The 24,663-nt window shown below is 40.6% G+C and overlaps 11 non-coding genes across 11 annotated transcripts; all 11 read left to right on the top strand.

Moving 5' to 3' along the window:
* Positions 1 to 1,989: 1,989 nt before the first annotated feature.
* On the top strand, positions 1,990 to 2,061 carry TRNAC-GCA (transfer RNA cysteine (anticodon GCA)). Its single transcript has one exon. It is a non-coding gene; the product is annotated as a tRNA-Cys (tRNA).
* Positions 2,062 to 4,153: 2,092 nt separating this feature from the next.
* On the top strand, positions 4,154 to 4,225 carry TRNAC-GCA (transfer RNA cysteine (anticodon GCA)). The gene has a single exon. It is a non-coding gene; the product is annotated as a tRNA-Cys (tRNA).
* Positions 4,226 to 6,317: 2,092 nt separating this feature from the next.
* TRNAC-GCA (transfer RNA cysteine (anticodon GCA)) lies at positions 6,318 to 6,389 on the top strand. The gene has a single exon. It is a non-coding gene; the product is annotated as a tRNA-Cys (tRNA).
* Positions 6,390 to 8,481: 2,092 nt separating this feature from the next.
* On the top strand, positions 8,482 to 8,553 carry TRNAC-GCA (transfer RNA cysteine (anticodon GCA)). The gene has a single exon. It is a non-coding gene; the product is annotated as a tRNA-Cys (tRNA).
* A 2,092-nt stretch (positions 8,554 to 10,645) lies between these two features.
* TRNAC-GCA (transfer RNA cysteine (anticodon GCA)) lies at positions 10,646 to 10,717 on the top strand. The gene has a single exon. It is a non-coding gene; the product is annotated as a tRNA-Cys (tRNA).
* A 2,092-nt stretch (positions 10,718 to 12,809) lies between these two features.
* On the top strand, positions 12,810 to 12,881 carry TRNAC-GCA (transfer RNA cysteine (anticodon GCA)). Its single transcript has one exon. It is a non-coding gene; the product is annotated as a tRNA-Cys (tRNA).
* Positions 12,882 to 14,971: 2,090 nt separating this feature from the next.
* TRNAC-GCA (transfer RNA cysteine (anticodon GCA)) lies at positions 14,972 to 15,043 on the top strand. Its single transcript has one exon. It is a non-coding gene; the product is annotated as a tRNA-Cys (tRNA).
* A 2,092-nt stretch (positions 15,044 to 17,135) lies between these two features.
* On the top strand, positions 17,136 to 17,207 carry TRNAC-GCA (transfer RNA cysteine (anticodon GCA)). The gene has a single exon. It is a non-coding gene; the product is annotated as a tRNA-Cys (tRNA).
* Positions 17,208 to 19,299: 2,092 nt separating this feature from the next.
* TRNAC-GCA (transfer RNA cysteine (anticodon GCA)) lies at positions 19,300 to 19,371 on the top strand. The gene has a single exon. It is a non-coding gene; the product is annotated as a tRNA-Cys (tRNA).
* Positions 19,372 to 21,463: 2,092 nt separating this feature from the next.
* TRNAC-GCA (transfer RNA cysteine (anticodon GCA)) lies at positions 21,464 to 21,535 on the top strand. The gene has a single exon. It is a non-coding gene; the product is annotated as a tRNA-Cys (tRNA).
* A 2,092-nt stretch (positions 21,536 to 23,627) lies between these two features.
* Positions 23,628 to 23,699, top strand: TRNAC-GCA (transfer RNA cysteine (anticodon GCA)). Its single transcript has one exon. It is a non-coding gene; the product is annotated as a tRNA-Cys (tRNA).
* The last annotated feature ends 964 nt before the right edge of the window (positions 23,700 to 24,663 follow it).

The raw sequence follows: 24,663 nt of genomic DNA, 5'->3' as shown, positions 1-24,663 counted from the left end.
TAGCTCAAAGTTTTATGTGCATCCTTATGACTCGTTGAAAATTAACAGTTTTCACACTCACACCCAGTAACTGCACCATGGATCAATCTGGGTGCCCCCTTCACACATGAAAGAAGCTTTCAATTTCTTTCTATATCACTTTCTACAATTCTTGGGGATTTATTGAAAGTATTTCACACTAAAACGACGATTTAAACAAAATAGCTCAAAGTTTTATGTGCATCCTTAAGACTGTTGTGCGAAAATTAACAGTTTTCACACTCACGCCCAGTAACTGCACCATGGATCAATTCGAGTAAAACAAGAGTTTGTACATTGGCACACAGGGACAAATTGAAATTTGTGTACACAGCATGATACTGTGTACTTTAATACATCTTTCTACATTCTGTAGTGTGCAGCACACAGATAATGTTTTACGGCATGGATTTATTAACAAGCATTGCTTCTAATAATTGAGCATATAGCAGAAATTGCAGGTGCAAAGAAAAAATACATAGGTAAACAAATCACAAGTTTCTAAATTCCACTGTATTTACCACAGCACAGCTGATTTGTTGTGCTTTAAGAAACACTGTGTGCCTGTACAGCAGCAAAGATGTGAGTGTGTGGACACTGTATGCCCGTAATGCTTTCACAAATGTCCTTATACTGTAACAGAAGTCTCTGCAGTTTTAGAACTGAGTTTGGACAGTAGCATGTGTGCTTACTGATAGTAATATGTGTAAGAAACAAATGCCTGCATGCTGTTACTTGTGTCTTTCTCCAGTAGCACACCTATTTACTGTAATTAGTATGTAAGGTAACGTCGGCTAGACAAAACTGGACCCAAATGCTGGTACACTGTGACTGGCCTGTGTACTGTTTCCAGTGTGTTTCACTAGTATCACGCCAGCTTACCGTTACTAGAATGTACAGTAAGACTGGTCCAATATGTATACCATATCAAATTGTTTTACCATAAAACAAAGATATAGCATTGTTAAAGACATTACCACGTGAGGGACACAGAAATTGCATTTTAAAAGACATCTATGTGAACTTGCATCGATTAGAAGAGATAGTGACTGTGTGAGAGTTGTATGGTACTGCTAACCAAAGCACTGTTAAAAAGAAGTCTTTCCTCACTAGAGTTGTGTTCTGTCAATGTCTGAGGCAGTGGATTTTTAAATGAGCTAGGAGGCTTAGACTGGCTGAGTCACTGACAGCTTTGCACACTTACTGCAGAGAGTGAGCAGACGAGAGACTAAGACTGAAATTTAGGGCACAGAGTGATTGCAGAAGAGAGTAAGACTCACTCTCACTTCCAGCATGGTGAGTAGACAAGAGAGTAAGCTAGTCCCACAGCTGGAATCCCAGAGTAGGTATAACTCAGTGCTAGTCAGAGTCCATGGTATTATATGTGACGTCTGCACTCTACAGCCTGCTGCTCGCAGTAATAAGGTGTGTGTGAAGGCATATTTCAGGAGAAGAGGATGTGTATAGCTCAGCAGTAAAGTATATGACTGCAGATCAAGAGGTCCCCAGTTCAAGTCTTGCTTCCCACTTCTCCTTTTAAGGAACAAAAAAAAAATTATCTGTTACTTATTTCAATTTCTGGAGATTTCTTGAAAGTATGTCACAGAAAAACCACGACTTAAAAAGAGTTTTAGGTTTTATCTGCGTCCGTAAGAGGGTTGTGTGAAGGGACCAGCAGCCGGTCTCCATAGCAGTCCCTGTGACTAGTGAAGCAAGAGTAAGCCTGAGAGTGAATTGGCACCCTTGGCCTAGGACCTGCTGTCATGCTATGTATTTTGGTGTGAATAGTGAAGCATCAGGTGTGTTGAGTGTGTCCATCAGCTTGTAGCCAGGGGCATGAGTCAGGCTGTGTCCCAGACCCTGTGACTAATAAATCAGCAGGTGGTATAGAGAGCCTATCAAAGAGGAAGCCGTTCTGATGAGATCCACAGCAGCAGTTTCTAGTCCATCCACTTCCAGATAGTACAACAAGGGGGCATAGCTCAGTGGTAGAGCATTTGACTGCAGATCAAGAGGTCCCTGGTTCAAATCCGGGTGCCCCCTTAATACTTTAAAGAAGATGTCAATTTCTTTCTGTATCGCTTTTTTCAATTCTTGGGGATTTTTTGAAAGTATGTCACACTAAAACGACTAATTAAGCAAAATAGCTCAAAGTTTTATGTGCATCCTTATGACTCTTGTTGAAAATTAACAGTTTTCACACTCACACCCAGTAACTGCACCATGGATCAATCTGGGTGGCCCCTTCACACATGAAAGAAGCTTTCAATTTCTTTCTATATCACTTTCTACAATTCTTGGGGATTTATTGAAAGTATTTCACACTAAAACGACGATTTAAACAAAATAGCCCAAAGTTTTATGTGCATCCTTAAGACTGTTGTGCGAAAATTAACAGTTTTCACACTCACGCCCAGTAACTGCACCATGGATCAATTCGAGTAAAACAAGAGTTCGTACATTGGCACACAGGGACAAATTGAAATTTGTGTACACAGCATGATACTGTGTACTTTAATACATCTTTCTACATTCTGTAGTGTGCAGCACACAGATAATGTTTTACGGCATGGATTTATTAACAAGCATTGCTTCTAATAATTGAGCATATAGCAGAAATTGCAGGTGCAAAGAAAAAATACATAGGTAAACAAATCACAAGTTTCTAAATTCCACTGTATTTACCACAGCACAGCTGATTTGTTGTGCTTTAAGAAACACTGTGTGCCTGTACAGCAGCAAAGATGTGAGTGTGTGGACACTGTATGCCCGTAATGCTTTCACAAATGTCCTTATACTGTAACAGAAGTCTCTGCAGTTTTAGAACTGAGTTTGGACAGTAGCATGTGTGCTTACTGATAGTAATATGTGTAAGAAACAAATGCCTGCATGCTGTTACTTGTGTCTTTCTCCAGTAGCACACCTATTTACTGTAATTAGTATGTAAGGTAACGTCGTCTAGACAAAACTGGACCCAAATTCTGGTACACTGTGACTGGCCTGTGTACTGTTTCCAGTGTGTTTCACTAGTATCACGCCAGCTTACCGTTACTAGAATGTACAGTAAGACTGGTCCAATATGTATACCATATCAAATTGTTTTACCATAAAACAAAGATATAGCATTGTTAAAGACATTACCACGTGAGGGACACAGAAATTGCATTTTAAAAGACATCTATGTGAACTTGCATCGATTAGAAGAGATAGTGACTGTGTGAGAGTTGTATGGTACTGCTAACCAAAGCACTGTTAAAAAGAAGTCTTTCCTCACTAGAGTTGTGTTCTGTCAATGTCTGAGGCAGTGGATTTTTCAATGAGCTAGGAGGCTTAGACTGGCTGAGTCACTGACAGCTTTGCACACTTACTGCAGAGAGTGAGCAGACGAGAGACTAAGACTGAAATTTAGGGCACAGAGTGATTGCAGAAGAGAGTAAGACTCACTCTCACTTCCAGCATGGTGAGTAGACAAGAGAGTAAGCTAGTCCCACAGCTGGAATCCCAGAGTAGGTATAACTCAGTGCTAGTCAGAGTCCATGGTATTATATGTGACGTCTGCACTCTACAGCCTGCTGCTCGCAGTAATAAGGTGTGTGTGAAGGCATATTTCAGGAAAAGAGGATGTGTATAGCTCAGCAGTAAAGTATGTGACTGCAGATCAAGAGGTCCCCAGTTCAAGTCTTGCTTCCCACTTCTCCTTTTAAGGAACAAAAAAAAAATTCTCTGTTACTTATTTCAATTTCTGGAGATTTCTTGAAAGTATGTCACAGAAAAACCACTAATTAAAAAGAGTTTTAGGTTTTATCTGCGTCCGTAAGAGGGTTGTGTGAAAGGACCAACAGCCGGTCTCCATAGCAGTCCCTGTGACTAGTGAAGCAAGAGTAAGCTTGAGAGTGAATTGGCACCCTTGGCCTAGGACCTGCTGTCATGCTATGTATTTTGGTGTGAATAGTGAAGCATCAGGTGTGTTGAGTGTGTCCATCAGCTTGTAGCCAGGGGCATGAGTCAGGCTGTGTCCCAGACCCAGTGACTAATAAATCAGCAGGTGGTATAGAGAGCCTATAAAAGAGGAAGCCGTTCTGATGAGATCCACAGCAGCAGTTTCTAGTCCATCCACTTCCAGATAGTACAACAAGGGGGTATATCTCAGTGGTAGAGCATTTGACTGCAGATCAAGAGGTCCCTGGTTCAAATCCGGGTGCCCCCTTAATACTTTAAAGAAGCTGTCAATTTCTTTCTGTATCGCTTTTTTCAATTCTTGGGGATTTTTTGAAAGTATGTCACACTAAAACGACTAATTAAGCAAAATAGCTCAAAGTTTTATGTGCATCCTTATGACTCTTGTTGAAAATTAACAGTTTTCACACTCACAGCCAGTAACTGCACCATGGATCAATCTGGGTGGCCCCTTCACACATGAAAGAAGCTTTCAATTTCTTTCTATATCACTTTCTACAATTCTTGGGGATTTATTGAAAGTATTTCACACTAAAACGACGATTTAAACAAAATAGCTCAAAGTTTTATGTGCATCCTTAAGACTGTTGTGCGAAAATTAGCAGTTTTCACACTCACGCCCAGTAACTGCACCATGGATCAATTAGAGTAAAACAAGAGTTCGTACATTGGCACACAGGGACAAATTGAAATTTGTGTACACTGCATGATACTGTGTACTTTAATACATCTTTCTACATTCTGTAGTGTGCAGCACACAGATAATGTTTTACGGCATGGATTTATTAACAAGCATTGCTTCTAATAATTGAGCATATAGCAGAAATTGCAGGTGCAAAGAAAAAATACATAGGTAAACAAATCACAAGTTTCTAAATTCCACTGTATTTACCACAGCACAGCTGATTTGTTGTGCTTTAAGAAACACTGTGTGCCTGTACAGCAGCAAAGATGTGAGTGTGTGGACACTGTATGCCCGTAATGCTTTCACAAATGTCCTTATACTGTAACAGAAGTCTCTGCAGTTTTAGAACTGAGTTTGGACAGTAGCATGTGTGCTTACTGATAGTAATATGTGTAAGAAACAAATGCCTGCATGCTGTTACTTGTGTCTTTCTCCAGTAGCACACCTATTTACTGTAATTAGTATGTAAGGTAACGTCGGCTAGACAAAACTGGACCCAAATGCTGGTACACTGTGACTGGCCTGTGTACTGTTTCCAGTGTGTTTCACTAGTATCACGCCAGCTTACCGTTACTAGAATGTACAGTAAGACTGGTCCAATATGTATACCATATCAAATTGTTTTACCATAAAACAAAGATATAGCATTGTTAAAGACATTACCACGTGAGGGACACAGAAATTGCATTTTAAAAGACATCTATGTGAACTTGCATCGATTAGAAGAGATAGTGACTGTGTGAGAGTTGTATGGTACTGCTAACCAAAGCACTGTTAAAAAGAAGTCTTTCCTCACTAGAGTTGTGTTCTGTCAATGTCTGAGGCAGTGGATTTTTAAATGAGCTAGGAGGCTTAGACTGGCTGAGTCACTGACAGCTTTGCACACTTAGTGCAGAGAGTGAGCAGACGAGAGACTAAGACTGAAATTTAGGGCACAGAGTGATTGCAGAAGAGAGTAAGACTCACTCTCACTTCCAGCATGGTGAGTAGACAAGAGAGTAAGCTAGTCCCACAGCTGGAATCCCAGAGTAGGTATAACTCAGTGCTAGTCAGAGTCCATGGTATTATATGTGACGTCTGCACTCTACAGCCTGCTGCTCGCAGTAATAAGGTGTGTGTGAAGGCATATTTCAGGAGAAGAGGATGTGTATAGCTCAGCAGTAAAGTATATGACTGCAGATCAAGAGGTCCCCAGTTCAAGTCTTGCTTCCCACTTCTCCTTTTAAGGAACAAAAAAAAAATTATCTGTTACTTATTTCAATTTCTGGAGATTTCTTGAAAGTATGTCACAGAAAAACCACGACTTAAAAAGAGTTTTAGGTTTTATCTGCGTCCGTAAGAGGGTTGTGTGAAGGGACCAGCAGCCGGTCTCCATAGCAGTCCCTGTGACTAGTGAAGCAAGAGTAAGCCTGAGAGTGAATTGGCACCCTTGGCCTAGGACCTGCTGTCATGCTATGTATTTTGGTGTGAATAGTGAAGCATCAGGTGTGTTGAGTGTGTCCATCAGCTTGTAGCCAGGGTCATGAGTCAGGCTGTGTCCCAGACCCTGTGACTAATAAATCAGCAGGTGGTATAGAGAGCCTATAAAAGAGGAAGCCGTTCTGATGAGATCCACAGCAGCAGTTTCTAGTCCATCCAGTTGCAGATATTACAACAAGGGGGTATAGCTCAGTGGTAGAGCATTTGACTGCAGATCAAGAGGTCCCTGGTTCAAATCCGGGTGCCCCCTTAATACTTTAAAGAAGCTGTCAATTTCTTTCTGTATCGCTTTTTTCAATTCTTGGGGATTTTTTGAAAGTATGTCACACTAAAACGACTAATTAAGCAAAATAGCTCAAAGTTTTATGTGCATCCTTATGACTCTTGTTGAAAATTAACAGTTTTCACACTCACACCCAGTAACTGCACCATGGATCAATCTGGGTGGCCCCTTCACACATGAAAGAAGCTTTCAATTTCTTTCTATATCACTTTCTACAATTCTTGGGGATTTATTGAAAGTATTTCACACTAAAACGACGATTTAAACAAAATAGCCCAAAGTTTTATGTGCATCCTTAAGACTGTTGTGCGAAAATTAACAGTTTTCACACTCACGCCCAGTAACTGCACCATGGATCAATTCGAGTAAAACAAGAGTTCGTACATTGGCACACAGGGACAAATTGAAATTTGTGTACACAGCATGATACTGTGTACTTTAATACATCTTTCTACATTCTGTAGTGTGCAGCACACAGATAATGTTTTACGGCATGGATTTATTAACAAGCATTGCTTCTAATAATTGAGCATATAGCAGAAATTGCAGGTGCAAAGAAAAAATACATAGGTAAACAAATCACAAGTTTCTAAATTCCACTGTATTTACCACAGCACAGCTGATTTGTTGTGCTTTAAGAAACACTGTGTGCCTGTACAGCAGCAAAGATGTGAGTGTGTGGACACTGTATGCCCGTAATGCTTTCACAAATGTCCTTATACTGTAACAGAAGTCTCTGCAGTTTTAGAACTGAGTTTGGACAGTAGCATGTGTGCTTACTGATAGTAATATGTGTAAGAAACAAATGCCTGCATGCTGTTACTTGTGTCTTTCTCCAGTAGCACACCTATTTACTGTAATTAGTATGTAAGGTAACGTCGTCTAGACAAAACTGGACCCAAATTCTGGTACACTGTGACTGGCCTGTGTACTGTTTCCAGTGTGTTTCACTAGTATCACGCCAGCTTACCGTTACTAGAATGTACAGTAAGACTGGTCCAATATGTATACCATATCAAATTGTTTTACCATAAAACAAAGATATAGCATTGTTAAAGACATTACCACGTGAGGGACACAGAAATTGCATTTTAAAAGACATCTATGTGAACTTGCATCGATTAGAAGAGATAGTGACTGTGTGAGAGTTGTATGGTACTGCTAACCAAAGCACTGTTAAAAAGAAGTCTTTCCTCACTAGAGTTGTGTTCTGTCAATGTCTGAGGCAGTGGATTTTTCAATGAGCTAGGAGGCTTAGACTGGCTGAGTCACTGACAGCTTTGCACACTTACTGCAGAGAGTGAGCAGACGAGAGACTAAGACTGAAATTTAGGGCACAGAGTGATTGCAGAAGAGAGTAAGACTCACTCTCACTTCCAGCATGGTGAGTAGACAAGAGAGTAAGCTAGTCCCACAGCTGGAATCCCAGAGTAGGTATAACTCAGTGCTAGTCAGAGTCCATGGTATTATATGTGACGTCTGCACTCTACAGCCTGCTGCTCGCAGTAATAAGGTGTGTGTGAAGGCATATTTCAGGAAAAGAGGATGTGTATAGCTCAGCAGTAAAGTATGTGACTGCAGATCAAGAGGTCCCCAGTTCAAGTCTTGCTTCCCACTTCTCCTTTTAAGGAACAAAAAAAAAATTCTCTGTTACTTATTTCAATTTCTGGAGATTTCTTGAAAGTATGTCACAGAAAAACCACTAATTAAAAAGAGTTTTAGGTTTTATCTGCGTCCGTAAGAGGGTTGTGTGAAAGGACCAACAGCCGGTCTCCATAGCAGTCCCTGTGACTAGTGAAGCAAGAGTAAGCTTGAGAGTGAATTGGCACCCTTGGCCTAGGACCTGCTGTCATGCTATGTATTTTGGTGTGAATAGTGAAGCATCAGGTGTGTTGAGTGTGTCCATCAGCTTGTAGCCAGGGGCATGAGTCAGGCTGTGTCCCAGACCCAGTGACTAATAAATCAGCAGGTGGTATAGAGAGCCTATAAAAGAGGAAGCCGTTCTGATGAGATCCACAGCAGCAGTTTCTAGTCCATCCACTTCCAGATAGTACAACAAGGGGGTATATCTCAGTGGTAGAGCATTTGACTGCAGATCAAGAGGTCCCTGGTTCAAATCCGGGTGCCCCCTTAATACTTTAAAGAAGCTGTCAATTTCTTTCTGTATCGCTTTTTTCAATTCTTGGGGATTTTTTTAAAGTATGTCACACTAAAACGACTAATTAAGCAAAATAGCTCAAAGTTTTATGTGCATCCTTATGACTCTTGTTGAAAATTAACAGTTTTCACACTCACAGCCAGTAACTGCACCATGGATCAATCTGGGTGGCCCCTTCACACATGAAAGAAGCTTTCAATTTATTTCTATATCACTTTCTACAATTCTTGGGGATTTATTGAAAGTATTTCACACTAAAACGACGATTTAAACAAAATAGCTCAAAGTTTTATGTGCATCCTTAAGACTGTTGTGCGAAAATTAGCAGTTTTCACACTCACGCCCAGTAACTGCACCATGGATCAATTAGAGTAAAACAAGAGTTCGTACATTGGCACACAGGGACAAATTGAAATTTGTGTACACTGCATGATACTGTGTACTTTAATACATCTTTCTACATTCTGTAGTGTGCAGCACACAGATAATGTTTTACGGCATGGATTTATTAACAAGCATTGCTTCTAATAATTGAGCATATAGCAGAAATTGCAGGTGCAAAGAAAAAATACATAGGTAAACAAATCACAAGTTTCTAAATTCCACTGTATTTACCACAGCACAGCTGATTTGTTGTGCTTTAAGAAACACTGTGTGCCTGTACAGCAGCAAAGATGTGAGTGTGTGGACACTGTATGCCCGTAATGCTTTCACAAATGTCCTTATACTGTAACAGAAGTCTCTGCAGTTTTAGAACTGAGTTTGGACAGTAGCATGTGTGCTTACTGATAGTAATATGTGTAAGAAACAAATGCCTGCATGCTGTTACTTGTGTCTTTCTCCAGTAGCACACCTATTTACTGTAATTAGTATGTAAGGTAACGTCGGCTAGACAAAACTGGACCCAAATGCTGGTACACTGTGACTGGCCTGTGTACTGTTTCCAGTGTGTTTCACTAGTATCACGCCAGCTTACCGTTACTAGAATGTACAGTAAGACTGGTCCAATATGTATACCATATCAAATTGTTTTACCATAAAACAAAGATATAGCATTGTTAAAGACATTACCACGTGAGGGACACAGAAATTGCATTTTAAAAGACATCTATGTGAACTTGCATCGATTAGAAGAGATAGTGACTGTGTGAGAGTTGGATGGTACTGCTAACCAAAGCACTGTTAAAAAGAAGTCTTTCCTCACTAGAGTTGTGTTCTGTCAATGTCTGAGGCAGTGGATTTTTAAATGAGCTAGGAGGCTTAGACTGGCTGAGTCACTGACAGCTTTGCACACTTACTGCAGAGAGTGAGCAGACGAGAGACTAAGACTGAAATTTAGGGCACAGAGTGATTGCAGAAGAGAGTAAGACTCACTCTCACTTCCAGCATGGTGAGTAGACAAGAGAGTAAGCTAGTCCCACAGCTGGAATCCCAGAGTAGGTATAACTCAGTGCTAGTCAGAGTCCATGGTATTATATGTGACGTCTGCACTCTACAGCCTGCTGCTCGCAGTAATAAGGTGTGTGTGAAGGCATATTTCAGGAAAAGAGGATGTGTATAGCTCAGCAGTAAAGTATATGACTGCAGATCAAGAGGTCCCCAGTTCAAGTCTTGCTTCCCACTTCTCCTTTTAAGGAACAAAAAAAAAATTCTCTGTTACTTATTTCAATTTCTGGAGATTTCTTGAAAGTATGTCACAGAAAAACCACTAATTAAAAAGAGTTTTAGGTTTTATCTGTGTCCGTAAGAGGGTTGTGTGAAGGGACCAGCAGCCGGTCTCCATAGCAGTCCCTGTGACTAGTGAAGCAAGAGTAAGCCTGAGAGTGAATTGGCACCCTTGGCCTAGGACCTGCTGTCATGCTATGTATTTTGGTGTGAATAGTGAAGCATCAAGTGTGTTGAGTGTGTCCATCAGCTTGTAGCCAGGGGCATGAGTCAGGCTGTGTCCCAGACCCTGTGACTAATAAATCAGCAGGTGGTATAGAGAGCCTATAAAAGAGGAAGCCGTTCTGATGAGATCCACAGCAGCAGTTTCTAGTCCATCCACTTCCAGATAGTACAACAAGGGGGTATAGCTCAGTGGTAGAGCATTTGACTGCAGATCAAGAGGTCCCTGGTTCAAATCCGGGTGCCCCCTTAATACTTTAAAGAAGCTGTCAATTTCTTTCTGTATCGCTTTTTTCAATTCTTGGGGATTTTTTGAAAGTATGTCACACTAAAACGACTAATTAAGCAAAATAGCTCAAAGTTTTATGTGCATCCTTATGACTCTTGTTGAAAATTAACAGTTTTCACACTCACACCCAGTAACTGCACCATGGATCAATCTGGGTGGCCCCTTCACACATGAAAGAAGCTTTCAATTTCTTTCTATATCACTTTCTACAATTTTTGGGGATTTATTGAAAGTATTTCACACTAAAACGACGATTTAAACAAAATAGCCCAAAGTTTTATGTGCATCCTTAAGACTGTTGTGCGAAAATTAACAGTTTTCACACTCACGCCCAGTAACTGCACCATGGATCAATTCGAGTAAAACAAGAGTTCGTACATTGGCACACAGGGACAAATTGAAATTTGTGTACACAGCATGATACTGTGTACTTTAATACATCTTTCTACATTCTGTAGTGTGCAGCACACAGATAATGTTTTACGGCATGGATTTATTAACAAGCATTGCTTCTAATAATTGAGCATATAGCAGAAATTGCAGGTGCAAAGAAAAAATACATAGGTAAACAAATCACAAGTTTCTAAATTCCACTGTATTTACCACAGCACAGCTGATTTGTTGTGCTTTAAGAAACACTGTGTGCCTGTACAGCAGCAAAGATGTGAGTGTGTGGACACTGTATGCCCGTAATGCTTTCACAAATGTCCTTATACTGTAACAGAAGTCTCTGCAGTTTTAGAACTGAGTTTGGACAGTAGCATGTGTGCTTACTGATAGTAATATGTGTAAGAAACAAATGCCTGCATGCTGTTACTTGTGTCTTTCTCCAGTAGCACACCTATTTACTGTAATTAGTATGTAAGGTAACGTCGGCTAGACAAAACTGGACCCAAATGCTGGTACACTGTGACTGGCCTGTGTACTGTTTCCAGTGTGTTTCACTAGTATCACGCCAGCTTACCGTTACTAGAATGTACAGTAAGACTGGTCCAATATGTATACCATATCAAATTGTTTTACCATAAAACAAAGATATAGCATTGTTAAAGACATTACCACGTGAGGGACACAGACATTGCATTTTAAAAGACATCTATGTGAACTTGCATCGATTAGAAGAGATAGTGACTGTGTGAGAGTTGTATGGTACTGCTAACCAAAGCACTGTTAAAAAGAAGTCTTTCCTCACTAGAGTTGTGTTCTGTCAATGTCTGAGGCAGTGGATTTTTAAATGAGCTAGGAGGCTTAGACTGGCTGAGTCACTGACAGCTTTGCACACTTACTGCAGAGAGTGAGCAGACGAGAGACTAAGACTGAAATTTAGGGCACAGAGTGATTGCAGAAGAGAGTAAGACTCACTCTCACTTCCAGCATGGTGAGTAGACAAGAGAGTAAGCTAGTCCCACAGCTGGAATCCCAGAGTAGGTATAACTCAGTGCTAGTCAGAGTCCATGGTATTATATGTGACGTCTGCACTCTACAGCCTGCTGCTCGCAGTAATAAGGTGTGTGTGAAGGCATATTTCAGGTAAAGAGGATGTGTATAGCTCAGCAGTAAAGTATGTGATTGCAGATCAAGAGGTCCCCAGTTCAAGTCTTGCTTCCCACTTCTCCTTTTAAGGAACAAAAAAAAAATTCTCTGTTACTTATTTCAATTTCTGGAGATTTCTTGAAAGTATGTCACAGAAAAACCACTAATTAAAAAGAGTTTTAGGTTTTATCTGCGTCCGTAAGAGGGTTGTGTGAAAGGACCAGCAGCGGGTCTCCATAGCAGTCCCTGTGACTAGTGAAGCAAGAGTAAGCTTGAGAGTGAATTGGCACCCTTGGCCTAGGACCTGCTGTCATGCTATGTATTTTGGTGTGAATAGTGAAGCATCAGGTGTGTTGAGTGTGTCCATCAGCTTGTAGCCAGGGGCATGAGTCAGGCTGTGTCCCAGACCCTGTGACTAATAAATCAGCAGGTGGTATAGAGAGCCTATAAAAGAGGAAGCCGTTCTGATGAGATCCACAGCAGCAGTTTCTAGTCCATCCACTTCCAGATAGTACAACAAGGGGGTATAGCTCAGTGGTAGAGCATTTGACTGCAGATCAAGAGGTCCCTGGTTCAAATCCGGGTGCCCCCTTAATACTTTAAAGAAGCTGTCAATTTCTTTCTGTATCGCTTTTTTCAATTCTTGGGGATTTTTTGAAAGTATGTCACACTAAAACGACTAATTGAGCAAAATAGCTCAAAGTTTTATGTGCATCCTTATGACTCGTTGAAAATTAACAGTTTTCACACTCACACCCAGTAACTGCACCATGGATCAATCTGGGTGCCCCCTTCACACATGAAAGAAGCTTTCAATTTCTTTCTATATCACTTTCTACAATTCTTGGGGATTTATTGAAAGTATTTCACACTAAAACGACGATTTAAACAAAATAGCTCAAAGTTTTATGTGCATCCTTAAGACTGTTGTGCGAAAATTAACAGTTTTCACACTCACGCCCAGTAACTGCACCATGGATCAATTCGAGTAAAACAAGAGTTTGTACATTGGCACACAGGGACAAATTGAAATTTGTGTACACAGCATGATACTGTGTACTTTAATACATCTTTCTACATTCTGTAGTGTGCAGCACACAGATAATGTTTTACGGCATGGATTTATTAACAAGCATTGCTTCTAATAATTGAGCATATAGCAGAAATTGCAGGTGCAAAGAAAAAATACATAGGTAAACAAATCACAAGTTTCTAAATTCCACTGTATTTACCACAGCACAGCTGATTTGTTGTGCTTTAAGAAACACTGTGTGCCTGTACAGCAGCAAAGATGTGAGTGTGTGGACACTGTATGCCCGTAATGCTTTCACAAATGTCCTTATACTGTAACAGAAGTCTCTGCAGTTTTAGAACTGAGTTTGGACAGTAGCATGTGTGCTTACTGATAGTAATATGTGTAAGAAACAAATGCCTGCATGCTGTTACTTGTGTCTTTCTCCAGTAGCACACCTATTTACTGTAATTAGTATGTAAGGTAACGTCGGCTAGACAAAACTGGACCCAAATGCTGGTACACTGTGACTGGCCTGTGTACTGTTTCCAGTGTGTTTCACTAGTATCACGCCAGCTTACCGTTACTAGAATGTACAGTAAGACTGGTCCAATATGTATACCATATCAAATTGTTTTACCATAAAACAAAGATATAGCATTGTTAAAGACATTACCACGTGAGGGACACAGAAATTGCATTTTAAAAGACATCTATGTGAACTTGCATCGATTAGAAGAGATAGTGACTGTGTGAGAGTTGTATGGTACTGCTAACCAAAGCACTGTTAAAAAGAAGTCTTTCCTCACTAGAGTTGTGTTCTGTCAATGTCTGAGGCAGTGGATTTTTAAATGAGCTAGGAGGCTTAGACTGGCTGAGTCACTGACAGCTTTGCACACTTACTGCAGAGAGTGAGCAGACGAGAGACTAAGACTGAAATTTAGGGCACAGAGTGATTGCAGAAGAGAGTAAGACTCACTCTCACTTCCAGCATGGTGAGTAGACAAGAGAGTAAGCTAGTCCCACAGCTGGAATCCCAGAGTAGGTATAACTCAGTGCTAGTCAGAGTCCATGGTATTATATGTGACGTCTGCACTCTACAGCCTGCTGCTCGCAGTAATAAGGTGTGTGTGAAGGCATATTTCAGGAGAAGAGGATGTGTATAGCTCAGCAGTAAAGTATATGACTGCAGATCAAGAGGTCCCCAGTTCAAGTCTTGCTTCCCACTTCTCCTTTTAAGGAACAAAAAAAAAATTATCTGTTACTTATTTCAATTTCTGGAGATTTCTTGAAAGTATGTCACAGAAAAACCACGACTTAAAAAGAGTTTTAGGTTTTATCTGCGTCCGTAAGAGGGTTGTGTGAAGGGACCAGCAGCCGGTCTCCATAGCAGTCCCTGTGACTAGTGAAGCAAGAGTAAGCCTGAGAGTGAATTGGCACCCTTGGCCTAGGACCTGCTGTCATGCTATGTATTTTGGTGTGAATAGTGAAGCATCAGGTGTGTTGAGTGTGTCCATCAGCTTGTAGCCAGGGGCATGAGTCAGGCTGTGTCCCAGACCCTGTGACTAATAAATCAGCAGGTGGTATAGAGAGCCTATCAAAGAGGAAGCCGTTCTGATGAGATCCACAGCAGCAGTTTCTAGTCCATCCACTTCCAGATAGTACAACAAGGGGGCATAGCTCAGTGGTAGAGCATTTGACTGCAGATCAAGAGGTCCCTGGTTCAAATCCGGGTGCCCCCTTAATACTTTAAAGAAGATGTCAATTTCTTTCTGTATCGCTTTTTTCAATTCTTGGGGATTTTTTGAAAGTATGTCACACTAAAACGACTAATTAAGCAAAATAGCTCAAAGTTTTATGTGCATCCTTATGACTCTTGTTGAAAATTAACAGTTTTCACACTCACACCCAGTAACTGCACCATGGATCAATCTGGGTGGCCCCTTCACACATGAAAGAAGCTTTCAATTTCTTTCTATATCACTTTCTACAATTCTTGGGGATTTATTGAAAGTATTTCACACTAAAACGACGATTTAAACAAAATAGCCCAAAGTTTTATGTGCATCCTTAAGACTGTTGTGCGAAAATTAACAGTTTTCACACTCACGCCCAGTAACTGCACCATGGATCAATTCGAGTAAAACAAGAGTTCGTACATTGGCACACAGGGACAAATTGAAATTTGTGTACACAGCATGATACTGTGTACTTTAATACATCTTTCTACATTCTGTAGTGTGCAGCACACAGATAATGTTTTACGGCATGGATTTATTAACAAGCATTGCTTCTAATAATTGAGCATATAGCAGAAATTGCAGGTGCAAAGAAAAAATACATAGGTAAACAAATCACAAGTTTCTAAATTCCACTGTATTTACCACAGCACAGCTGATTTGTTGTGCTTTAAGAAACACTGTGTGCCTGTACAGCAGCAAAGATGTGAGTGTGTGGACACTGTATGCCCGTAATGCTTTCACAAATGTCCTTATACTGTAACAGAAGTCTCTGCAGTTTTAGAACTGAGTTTGGACAGTAGCATGTGTGCTTACTGATAGTAATATGTGTAAGAAACAAATGCCTGCATGCTGTTACTTGTGTCTTTCTCCAGTAGCACACCTATTTACTGTAATTAGTATGTAAGGTAACGTCGTCTAGACAAAACTGGACCCAAATTCTGGTACACTGTGACTGGCCTGTGTACTGTTTCCAGTGTGTTTCACTAGTATCACGCCAGCTTACCGTTACTAGAATGTACAGTAAGACTGGTCCAATATGTATACCATATCAAATTGTTTTACCATAAAACAAAGATATAGCATTGTTAAAGACATTACCACGTGAGGGACACAGAAATTGCATTTTAAAAGACATCTATGTGAACTTGCATCGATTAGAAGAGATAGTGACTGTGTGAGAGTTGTATGGTACTGCTAACCAAAGCACTGTTAAAAAGAAGTCTTTCCTCACTAGAGTTGTGTTCTGTCAATGTCTGAGGCAGTGGATTTTTCAATGAGCTAGGAGGCTTAGACTGGCTGAGTCACTGACAGCTTTGCACACTTACTGCAGAGAGTGAGCAGACGAGAGACTAAGACTGAAATTTAGGGCACAGAGTGATTGCAGAAGAGAGTAAGACTCACTCTCACTTCCAGCATGGTGAGTAGACAAGAGAGTAAGCTAGTCCCACAGCTGGAATCCCAGAGTAGGTATAACTCAGTGCTAGTCAGAGTCCATGGTATTATATGTGACGTCTGCACTCTACAGCCTGCTGCTCGCAGTAATAAGGTGTGTGTGAAGGCATATTTCAGGAAAAGAGGATGTGTATAGCTCAGCAGTAAAGTATGTGACTGCAGATCAAGAGGTCCCCAGTTCAAGTCTTGCTTCCCACTTCTCCTTTTAAGGAACAAAAAAAAAATTCTCTGTTACTTATTTCAATTTCTGGAGATTTCTTGAAAGTATGTCACAGAAAAACCACTAATTAAAAAGAGTTTTAGGTTTTATCTGCGTCCGTAAGAGGGTTGTGTGAAAGGACCAACAGCCGGTCTCCATAGCAGTCCCTGTGACTAGTGAAGCAAGAGTAAGCTTGAGAGTGAATTGGCACCCTTGGCCTAGGACCTGCTGTCATGCTATGTATTTTGGTGTGAATAGTGAAGCATCAGGTGTGTTGAGTGTGTCCATCAGCTTGTAGCCAGGGGCATGAGTCAGGCTGTGTCCCAGACCCAGTGACTAATAAATCAGCAGGTGGTATAGAGAGCCTATAAAAGAGGAAGCCGTTCTGATGAGATCCACAGCAGCAGTTTCTAGTCCATCCACTTCCAGATAGTACAACAAGGGGGTATATCTCAGTGGTAGAGCATTTGACTGCAGATCAAGAGGTCCCTGGTTCAAATCCGGGTGCCCCCTTAATACTTTAAAGAAGCTGTCAATTTCTTTCTGTATCGCTTTTTTCAATTCTTGGGGATTTTTTGAAAGTATGTCACACTAAAACGACTAATTAAGCAAAATAGCTCAAAGTTTTATGTGCATCCTTATGACTCTTGTTGAAAATTAACAGTTTTCACACTCACAGCCAGTAACTGCACCATGGATCAATCTGGGTGGCCCCTTCACACATGAAAGAAGCTTTCAATTTCTTTCTATATCACTTTCTACAATTCTTGGGGATTTATTGAAAGTATTTCACACTAAAACGACGATTTAAACAAAATAGCTCAAAGTTTTATGTGCATCCTTAAGACTGTTGTGCGAAAATTAGCAGTTTTCACACTCACGCCCAGTAACTGCACCATGGATCAATTAGAGTAAAACAAGAGTTCGTACATTGGCACACAGGGACAAATTGAAATTTGTGTACACTGCATGATACTGTGTACTTTAATACATCTTTCTACATTCTGTAGTGTGCAGCACACAGATAATGTTTTACGGCATGGATTTATTAACAAGCATTGCTTCTAATAATTGAGCATATAGCAGAAATTGCAGGTGCAAAGAAAAAATACATAGGTAAACAAATCACAAGTTTCTAAATTCCACTGTATTTACCACAGCACAGCTGATTTGTTGTGCTTTAAGAAACACTGTGTGCCTGTACAGCAGCAAAGATGTGAGTGTGTGGACACTGTATGCCCGTAATGCTTTCACAAATGTCCTTATACTGTAACAGAAGTCTCTGCAGTTTTAGAACTGAGTTTGGACAGTAGCATGTGTGCTTACTGATAGTAATATGTGTAAGAAACAAATGCCTGCATGCTGTTACTTGTGTCTTTCTCCAGTAGCACACCTATTTACTGTAATTAGTATGTAAGGTAACGTCGGCTAGACAAAACTGGACCCAAATGCTGGTACACTGTGACTGGCCTGTGTACTGTTTCCAGTGTGTTTCACTAGTATCACGCCAGCTTACCGTTACTAGAATGTACAGTAAGACTGGTCCAATATGTATACCATATCAAATTGTTTTACCATAAAACAAAGATATAGCATTGTTAAAGACATTACCACGTGAGGGACACAGAAATTGCATTTTAAAAGACATCTATGTGAACTTGCATCGATTAGAAGAGATAGTGACTGTGTGAGAGTTGGATGGTACTGCTAACCAAAGCACTGTTAAAAAGAAGTCTTTCCTCACTAGAGTTGTGTTCTGTCAATGTCTGAGGCAGTGGATTTTTAAATGAGCTAGGAGGCTTAGACTGGCTGAGTCACTGACAGCTTTGCACACTTACTGCAGAGAGTGAGCAGACGAGAGACTAAGACTGAAATTTAGGGCACAGAGTGATTGCAGAAGAGAGTAAGACTCACTCTCACTTCCAGCATGGTGAGTAGACAAGAGAGTAAGCTAGTCCCACAGCTGGAATCCCAGAGTAGGTATAACTCAGTGCTAGTCAGAGTCCATGGTATTATATGTGACGTCTGCACTCTACAGCCTGCTGCTCGCAGTAATAAGGTGTGTGTGAAGGCATATTTCAGGAAAAGAGGATGTGTATAGCTCAGCAATAAAGTATATGACTGCAGATCAAGAGGTCCCCAGTTCAAGTCTTGCTTCCCACTTCTCCTTTTAAGGAACAAAAAAAAAATTCTCTGTTACTTATTTCAATTTCTGGAGATTTCTTGAAAGTATGTCACAGAAAAACCACTAATTAAAAAGAGTTTTAGGTTTTATCTGCGTCCGTAAGAGGGTTGTGTGAAGGGACCAGCAGCCGGTCTCCATAGCAGTCCCTGTGATTAGTGAAGCAAGAGTAAGCCTGAGAGTGAATTGGCACCCTTGGCCTAGGACCTGCTGTCATGCTATGTATTTTGGTGTGAATAGTGAAGCATCAAGTGTGTTGAGTGTGTCCATCAGCTTGTAGCCAGGGGCATGAGTCAGGCTGTGTCCCAGACCCTGTGACTAATAAATCAGCAGGTGGTATAGAGAGCCTATAAAAGAGGAAGCCGTTCTGATGAGATCCACAGCAGCAGTTTCTAGTCCATCCACTTCCAGATAGTACAACAAGGGGGTATAGCTCAGTGGTAGAGCATTTGACTGCAGATCAAGAGGTCCCTGGTTCAAATCCGGGTGCCCCCTTAATACTTTAAAGAAGCTGTCAATTTCTTTCTGTATCGCTTTTTTCAATTCTTGGGGATTTTTTGAAAGTATGTCACACTAAAACGACTAATTAAGCAAAATAGCTCAAAGTTTTATGTGCATCCTTATGACTCTTGTTGAAAATTAACAGTTTTCACACTCACACCCAGTAACTGCACCATGGATCAATCTGGGTGGCCCCTTCACACATGAAAGAAGCTTTCAATTTCTTTCTATATCACTTTCTACAATTTTTGGGGATTTATTGAAAGTATTTCACACTAAAACGACGATTTAAACAAAATAGCCCAAAGTTTTATGTGCATCCTTAAGACTGTTGTGCGAAAATTAACAGTTTTCACACTCACGCCCAGTAACTGCACCATGGATCAATTCGAGTAAAACAAGAGTTCGTACATTGGCACACAGGGACAAATTGAAATTTGTGTACACAGCATGATACTGTGTACTTTAATACATCTTTCTACATTCTGTAGTGTGCAGCACACAGATAATGTTTTACGGCATGGATTTATTAACAAGCATTGCTTCTAATAATTGAGCATATAGCAGAAATTGCAGGTGCAAAGAAAAAATACATAGGTAAACAAATCACAAGTTTCTAAATTCCACTGTATTTACCACAGCACAGCTGATTTGTTGTGCTTTAAGAAACACTGTGTGCCTGTACAGCAGCAAAGATGTGAGTGTGTGGACACTGTATGCCCGTAATGCTTTCACAAATGTCCTTATACTGTAACAGAAGTCTCTGCAGTTTTAGAACTGAGTTTGGACAGTAGCATGTGTGCTTACTGATAGTAATATGTGTAAGAAACAAATGCCTGCATGCTGTTACTTGTGTCTTTCTCCAGTAGCACACCTATTTACTGTAATTAGTATGTAAGGTAACGTCGGCTAGACAAAACTGGACCCAAATGCTGGTACACTGTGACTGGCCTGTGTACTGTTTCCAGTGTGTTTCACTAGTATCACGCCAGCTTACCGTTACTAGAATGTACAGTAAGACTGGTCCAATATGTATACCATATCAAATTGTTTTACCATAAAACAAAGATATAGCATTGTTAAAGACATTACCACGTGAGGGACACAGAAATTGCTTTTTAAAAGACATCTATGTGAACTTGCATCGATTAGAAGAGATAGTGACTGTGTGAGAGTTGTATGGTACTGCTAACCAAAGCACTGTTAAAAAGAAGTCTTTCCTCACTAGAGTTGTGTTCTGTCAATGTCTGAGGCAGTGGATTTTTAAATGAGCTAGGAGGCTTAGACTGGCTGAGTCACTGACAGCTTTGCACACTTACTGCAGAGAGTGAGCAGACGAGAGACTAAGACTGAAATTTAGGGCACAGAGTGATTGCAGAAGAGAGTAAGACTCACTCTCACTTCCAGCATGGTGAGTAGACAAGAGAGTAAGCTAGTCCCACAGCTGGAATCCCAGAGTAGGTATAACTCAGTGCTAGTCAGAGTCCATGGTATTATATGTGACGTCTGCACTCTACAGCCTGCTGCTCGCAGTAATAAGGTGTGTGTGAAGGCATATTTCAGGAAAAGAGGATGTGTATATCTCAGCTGTAAAGTATGTGACTGCAGATCAAGAGGTCCCCAGTTCAAGTCTTGCTTCCCACTTCTCCTTTTAAGGAACAAAAAAAAAATTCTCTGTTACTTATTTCAATTTCTGGAGATTTCTTGAAAGTATGTCACAGAAAAACCACTAATTAAAAAGAGTTTTAGGTTTTATCTGCGTCCGTAAGAGGGTTGTGTGAAAGGACCAGCAGCCGGTCTCCATAGCAGTCCCTGTGACTAGTGAAGCAAGAGTAAGCTTGAGAGTGAATTGGCACCCTTGGCCTAGGACCTGCTGTCATGCTATGTATTTTGGTGTGAATAGTGAAGCATCAGGTGTGTTGAGTGTGTCCATCAGCTTGTAGCCAGGGGCATGAGTCAGGCTGTGTCCCAGACCCTGTGACTAATAAATCAGCAGGTGGTATAGAGAGCCTATAAAAGAGGAAGCCGTTCTGATGAGATCCACAGCAGCAGTTTCTAGTCCATCCACTTCCAGATAGTACAACAAGGGGGTATAGCTCAGTGGTAGAGCATTTGACTGCAGATCAAGAGGTCCCTGGTTCAAATCCGGGTGCCCCCTTAATACTTTAAAGAAGCTGTCAATTTCTTTCTGTATCGCTTTTTTCAATTCTTGGGGATTTTTTGAAAGTATGTCACACTAAAACGACTAATTAAGCAAAATAGCTAAAAGTTTTATGTGCATCCTTATGAGTCTTGTTGAAAATTAACAGTTTTCACACTCACACCCAGTAACTGCACCATGGATCAATCTGGGTGGCCCCTTCACACATGAAAGAAGCTTTCAATTTCTTTCTATATCACTTTCTACAATTCTTGGGGATTTATTGAAAGTATTTCACACTAAAACGACGATTTAAACAAAATAGCTCAAAGTTTTATGTGCATCCTTAAGACTGTTGTGCGAAAATTAACAGTTTTCACACTCACGCCCAGTAACTGCACCATGGATCAATTCGAGTAAAACAAGAGTTCGTACATTGGCACACAGGGACAAATCGAAATTTGTGTACACAGCATGATACTGTGTACTTTAATACATCTTTCTACATTCTGTAGTGTGCAGCACACAGATAATGTTTTACGGCATGGATTTATTAACAAGCATTGCTTCTAATAATTGAGCATATAGCAGAAATTGCAGGTGCAAAGAAAAAATACATAGGTAAACAAATCACAAGTTTCTAAATTCCACTGTATTTACCACAGCACAGCTGATTTGTTGTGCTTTAAGAAACACTGTGTGCCTGTACAGCAGCAAAGATGTGAGTGTGTGGACACTGTATGCCCGTAATGCTTTCACAAATGTCCTTATACTGTAACAGAAGTCTCTGCAGTTTTAGAACTGAGTTTGGACAGTAGCATGTGTGCTTACTGATAGTAATATGTGTAAGAAACAAATGCCTGCATGCTGTTACTTGTGTCTTTCTCCAGTAGCACACCTATTTACTGTAATTAGTATGTAAGGTAACGTCGGCTAGAGAAAACTGGACCCAAATGCTGGTACACTGTGACTGGCCTGTGTACTGTTTCCAGTGTGTTTCACTAGTATCACGCCAGCTTACCGTTACTAGAATGTACAGTAAGACTGGTCCAATATGTATACCATATCAAATTGTTTTACCATAAAACAAAGATATAGCATTGTTAAAGACATTACCACGTGAGGGACACAGAAATTGCATTTTAAAAGACATCTATGTGAACTTGCATCGATTAGAAGAGATAGTGACTGTGTGAGAGTTGTATGGTACTGCTAACCAAAGCACTGTTAAAAAGAAGTCTTTCCTCACTAGAGTTGTGTTCTGTCAATGTCTGAGGCAGTGGATTTTTAAATGAGCTAGGAGGCTTAGACTGGCTGAGTCACTGACAGCTTTGCACACTTACTGCAGAGAGTGAGCAGACGAGAGACTAAGACTGAAATTTAGGGCACAGAGTGATTGCAGAAGAGAGTAAGACTCACTCTCACTTCCAGCATGGTGAGTAGACAAGAGAGTAAGCTAGTCCCACAGCTGGAATCCCAGAGTAGGTATAACTCAGTGCTAGTCAGAGTCCATGGTATTATATGTGACGTCTGCACTCTACAGCCTGCTGCTCGCAGTAATAAGGTGTGTGTGAAGGCATATTTCAGGTAAAGAGGATGTGTATAGCTCAGCAGTAAAGTATGTGATTGCAGATCAAGAGGTCCCCAGTTCAAGTCTTGCTTCCCACTTCTCCTTTTAAGGAACAAAAAAAAAATTCTCTGTTACTTATTTCAATTTCTGGAGATTTCTTGAAAGTATGTCACAGAAAAACCACTAATTAAAAAGAGTTTTAGGTTTTATCTGCGTCCGTAAGAGGGTTGTGTGAAAGGACCAGCAGCCGGTCTCCATAGCAGTCCCTGTGACTAGTGAAGCAAGAGTAAGCTTGAGAGTGAATTGGCACCCTTGGCCTAGGACCTGCTGTCATGCTATGTATTTTGGTGTGAATAGTGAAGCATCAGGTGTGTTGAGTGTGTCCATCAGCTTGTAGCCAGGGGCATGAGTCAGGCTGTGTCCCAGACCCTGTGACTAATAAATCAGCAGGTGGTATAGAGAGCCTATAAAAGAGGAAGCCGTTCTGATGAGATCCACAGCAGCAGTTTCTAGTCCATCCACTTCCAGATAGTACAACAAGGGGGTATAGCTCAGTGGTAGAGCATTTGACTGCAGATCAAGAGGTCCCTGGTTCAAATCCGGGTGCCCCCTTAATACTTTAAAGAAGCTGTCAATTTCTTTCTGTATCGCTTTTTTCAATTCTTGGGGATTTTTTGAAAGTATGTCACACTAAAACGACTAATTAAGCAAAATAGCTCAAAGTTTTATGTGCATCCTTATGACTCTTGTTGAAAATTAACAGTTTTCACACTCACACCCAGTAACTGCACCATGGATCAATCTGGGTGGCCCCTTCACACATGAAAGAAGCTTTCAATTTCTTTCTATATCACTTTCTACAATTCTTGGGGATTTATTGAAAGTATTTCACACTAAAACGACGATTTAAACAAAATAGCCCAAAGTTTTATGTGCATCCTTAAGACTGTTGTGCGAAAATTAACAGTTTTCACACTCACGCCCAGTAACTGCACCATGGATCAATTCGAGTAAAACAAGAGTTCGTACATTGGCACACAGGGACAAATTGAAATTTGTGTACACAGCATGATACTGTGTACTTTAATACATCTTTCTACATTCTGTAGTGTGCAGCACACAGATAATGTTTTACGGCATGGATTTATTAACAAGCATTGCTTCTAATAATTGAGCATATAGCAGAAATTGCAGGTGCAAAGAAAAAATACATAGGTAAACAAATCACGAGTTTCTAAATTCCACTGTATTTACCACAGCACAGCTGATTTGTTGTGCTTTAAGAAACACTGTGTGCCTGTACAGCAGCAAAGATGTGAGTGTGTGGACACTGTATGCCCGTAATGCTTTCACAAATGTCCTTATACTGTAACAGAAGTCTCTGCAGTTTTAGAACTGAGTTTGGACAGTAGCATGTGTGCTTACTGATAGTAATATGTGTAAGAAACAAATGCCTGCATGCTGTTACTTGTGTCTTTCTCCAGTAGCACACCTATTTACTGTAATTAGTATGTAAGGTAACGTCGGCTAGACAAAACTGGACCCAAATGCTGGTACACTGTGACTGGCCTGTGTA

The sequence above is a fragment of the Pleurodeles waltl genome, chromosome 4_1, assembly GCF_031143425.1.
Source record: "Pleurodeles waltl isolate 20211129_DDA chromosome 4_1, aPleWal1.hap1.20221129, whole genome shotgun sequence".
Taxonomy (NCBI): domain Eukaryota; kingdom Metazoa; phylum Chordata; class Amphibia; order Caudata; family Salamandridae; genus Pleurodeles; species Pleurodeles waltl.
Note: the sequence above shows the minus strand (reverse complement) of the source record. Positions and strands in the feature narration are given on the sequence as shown.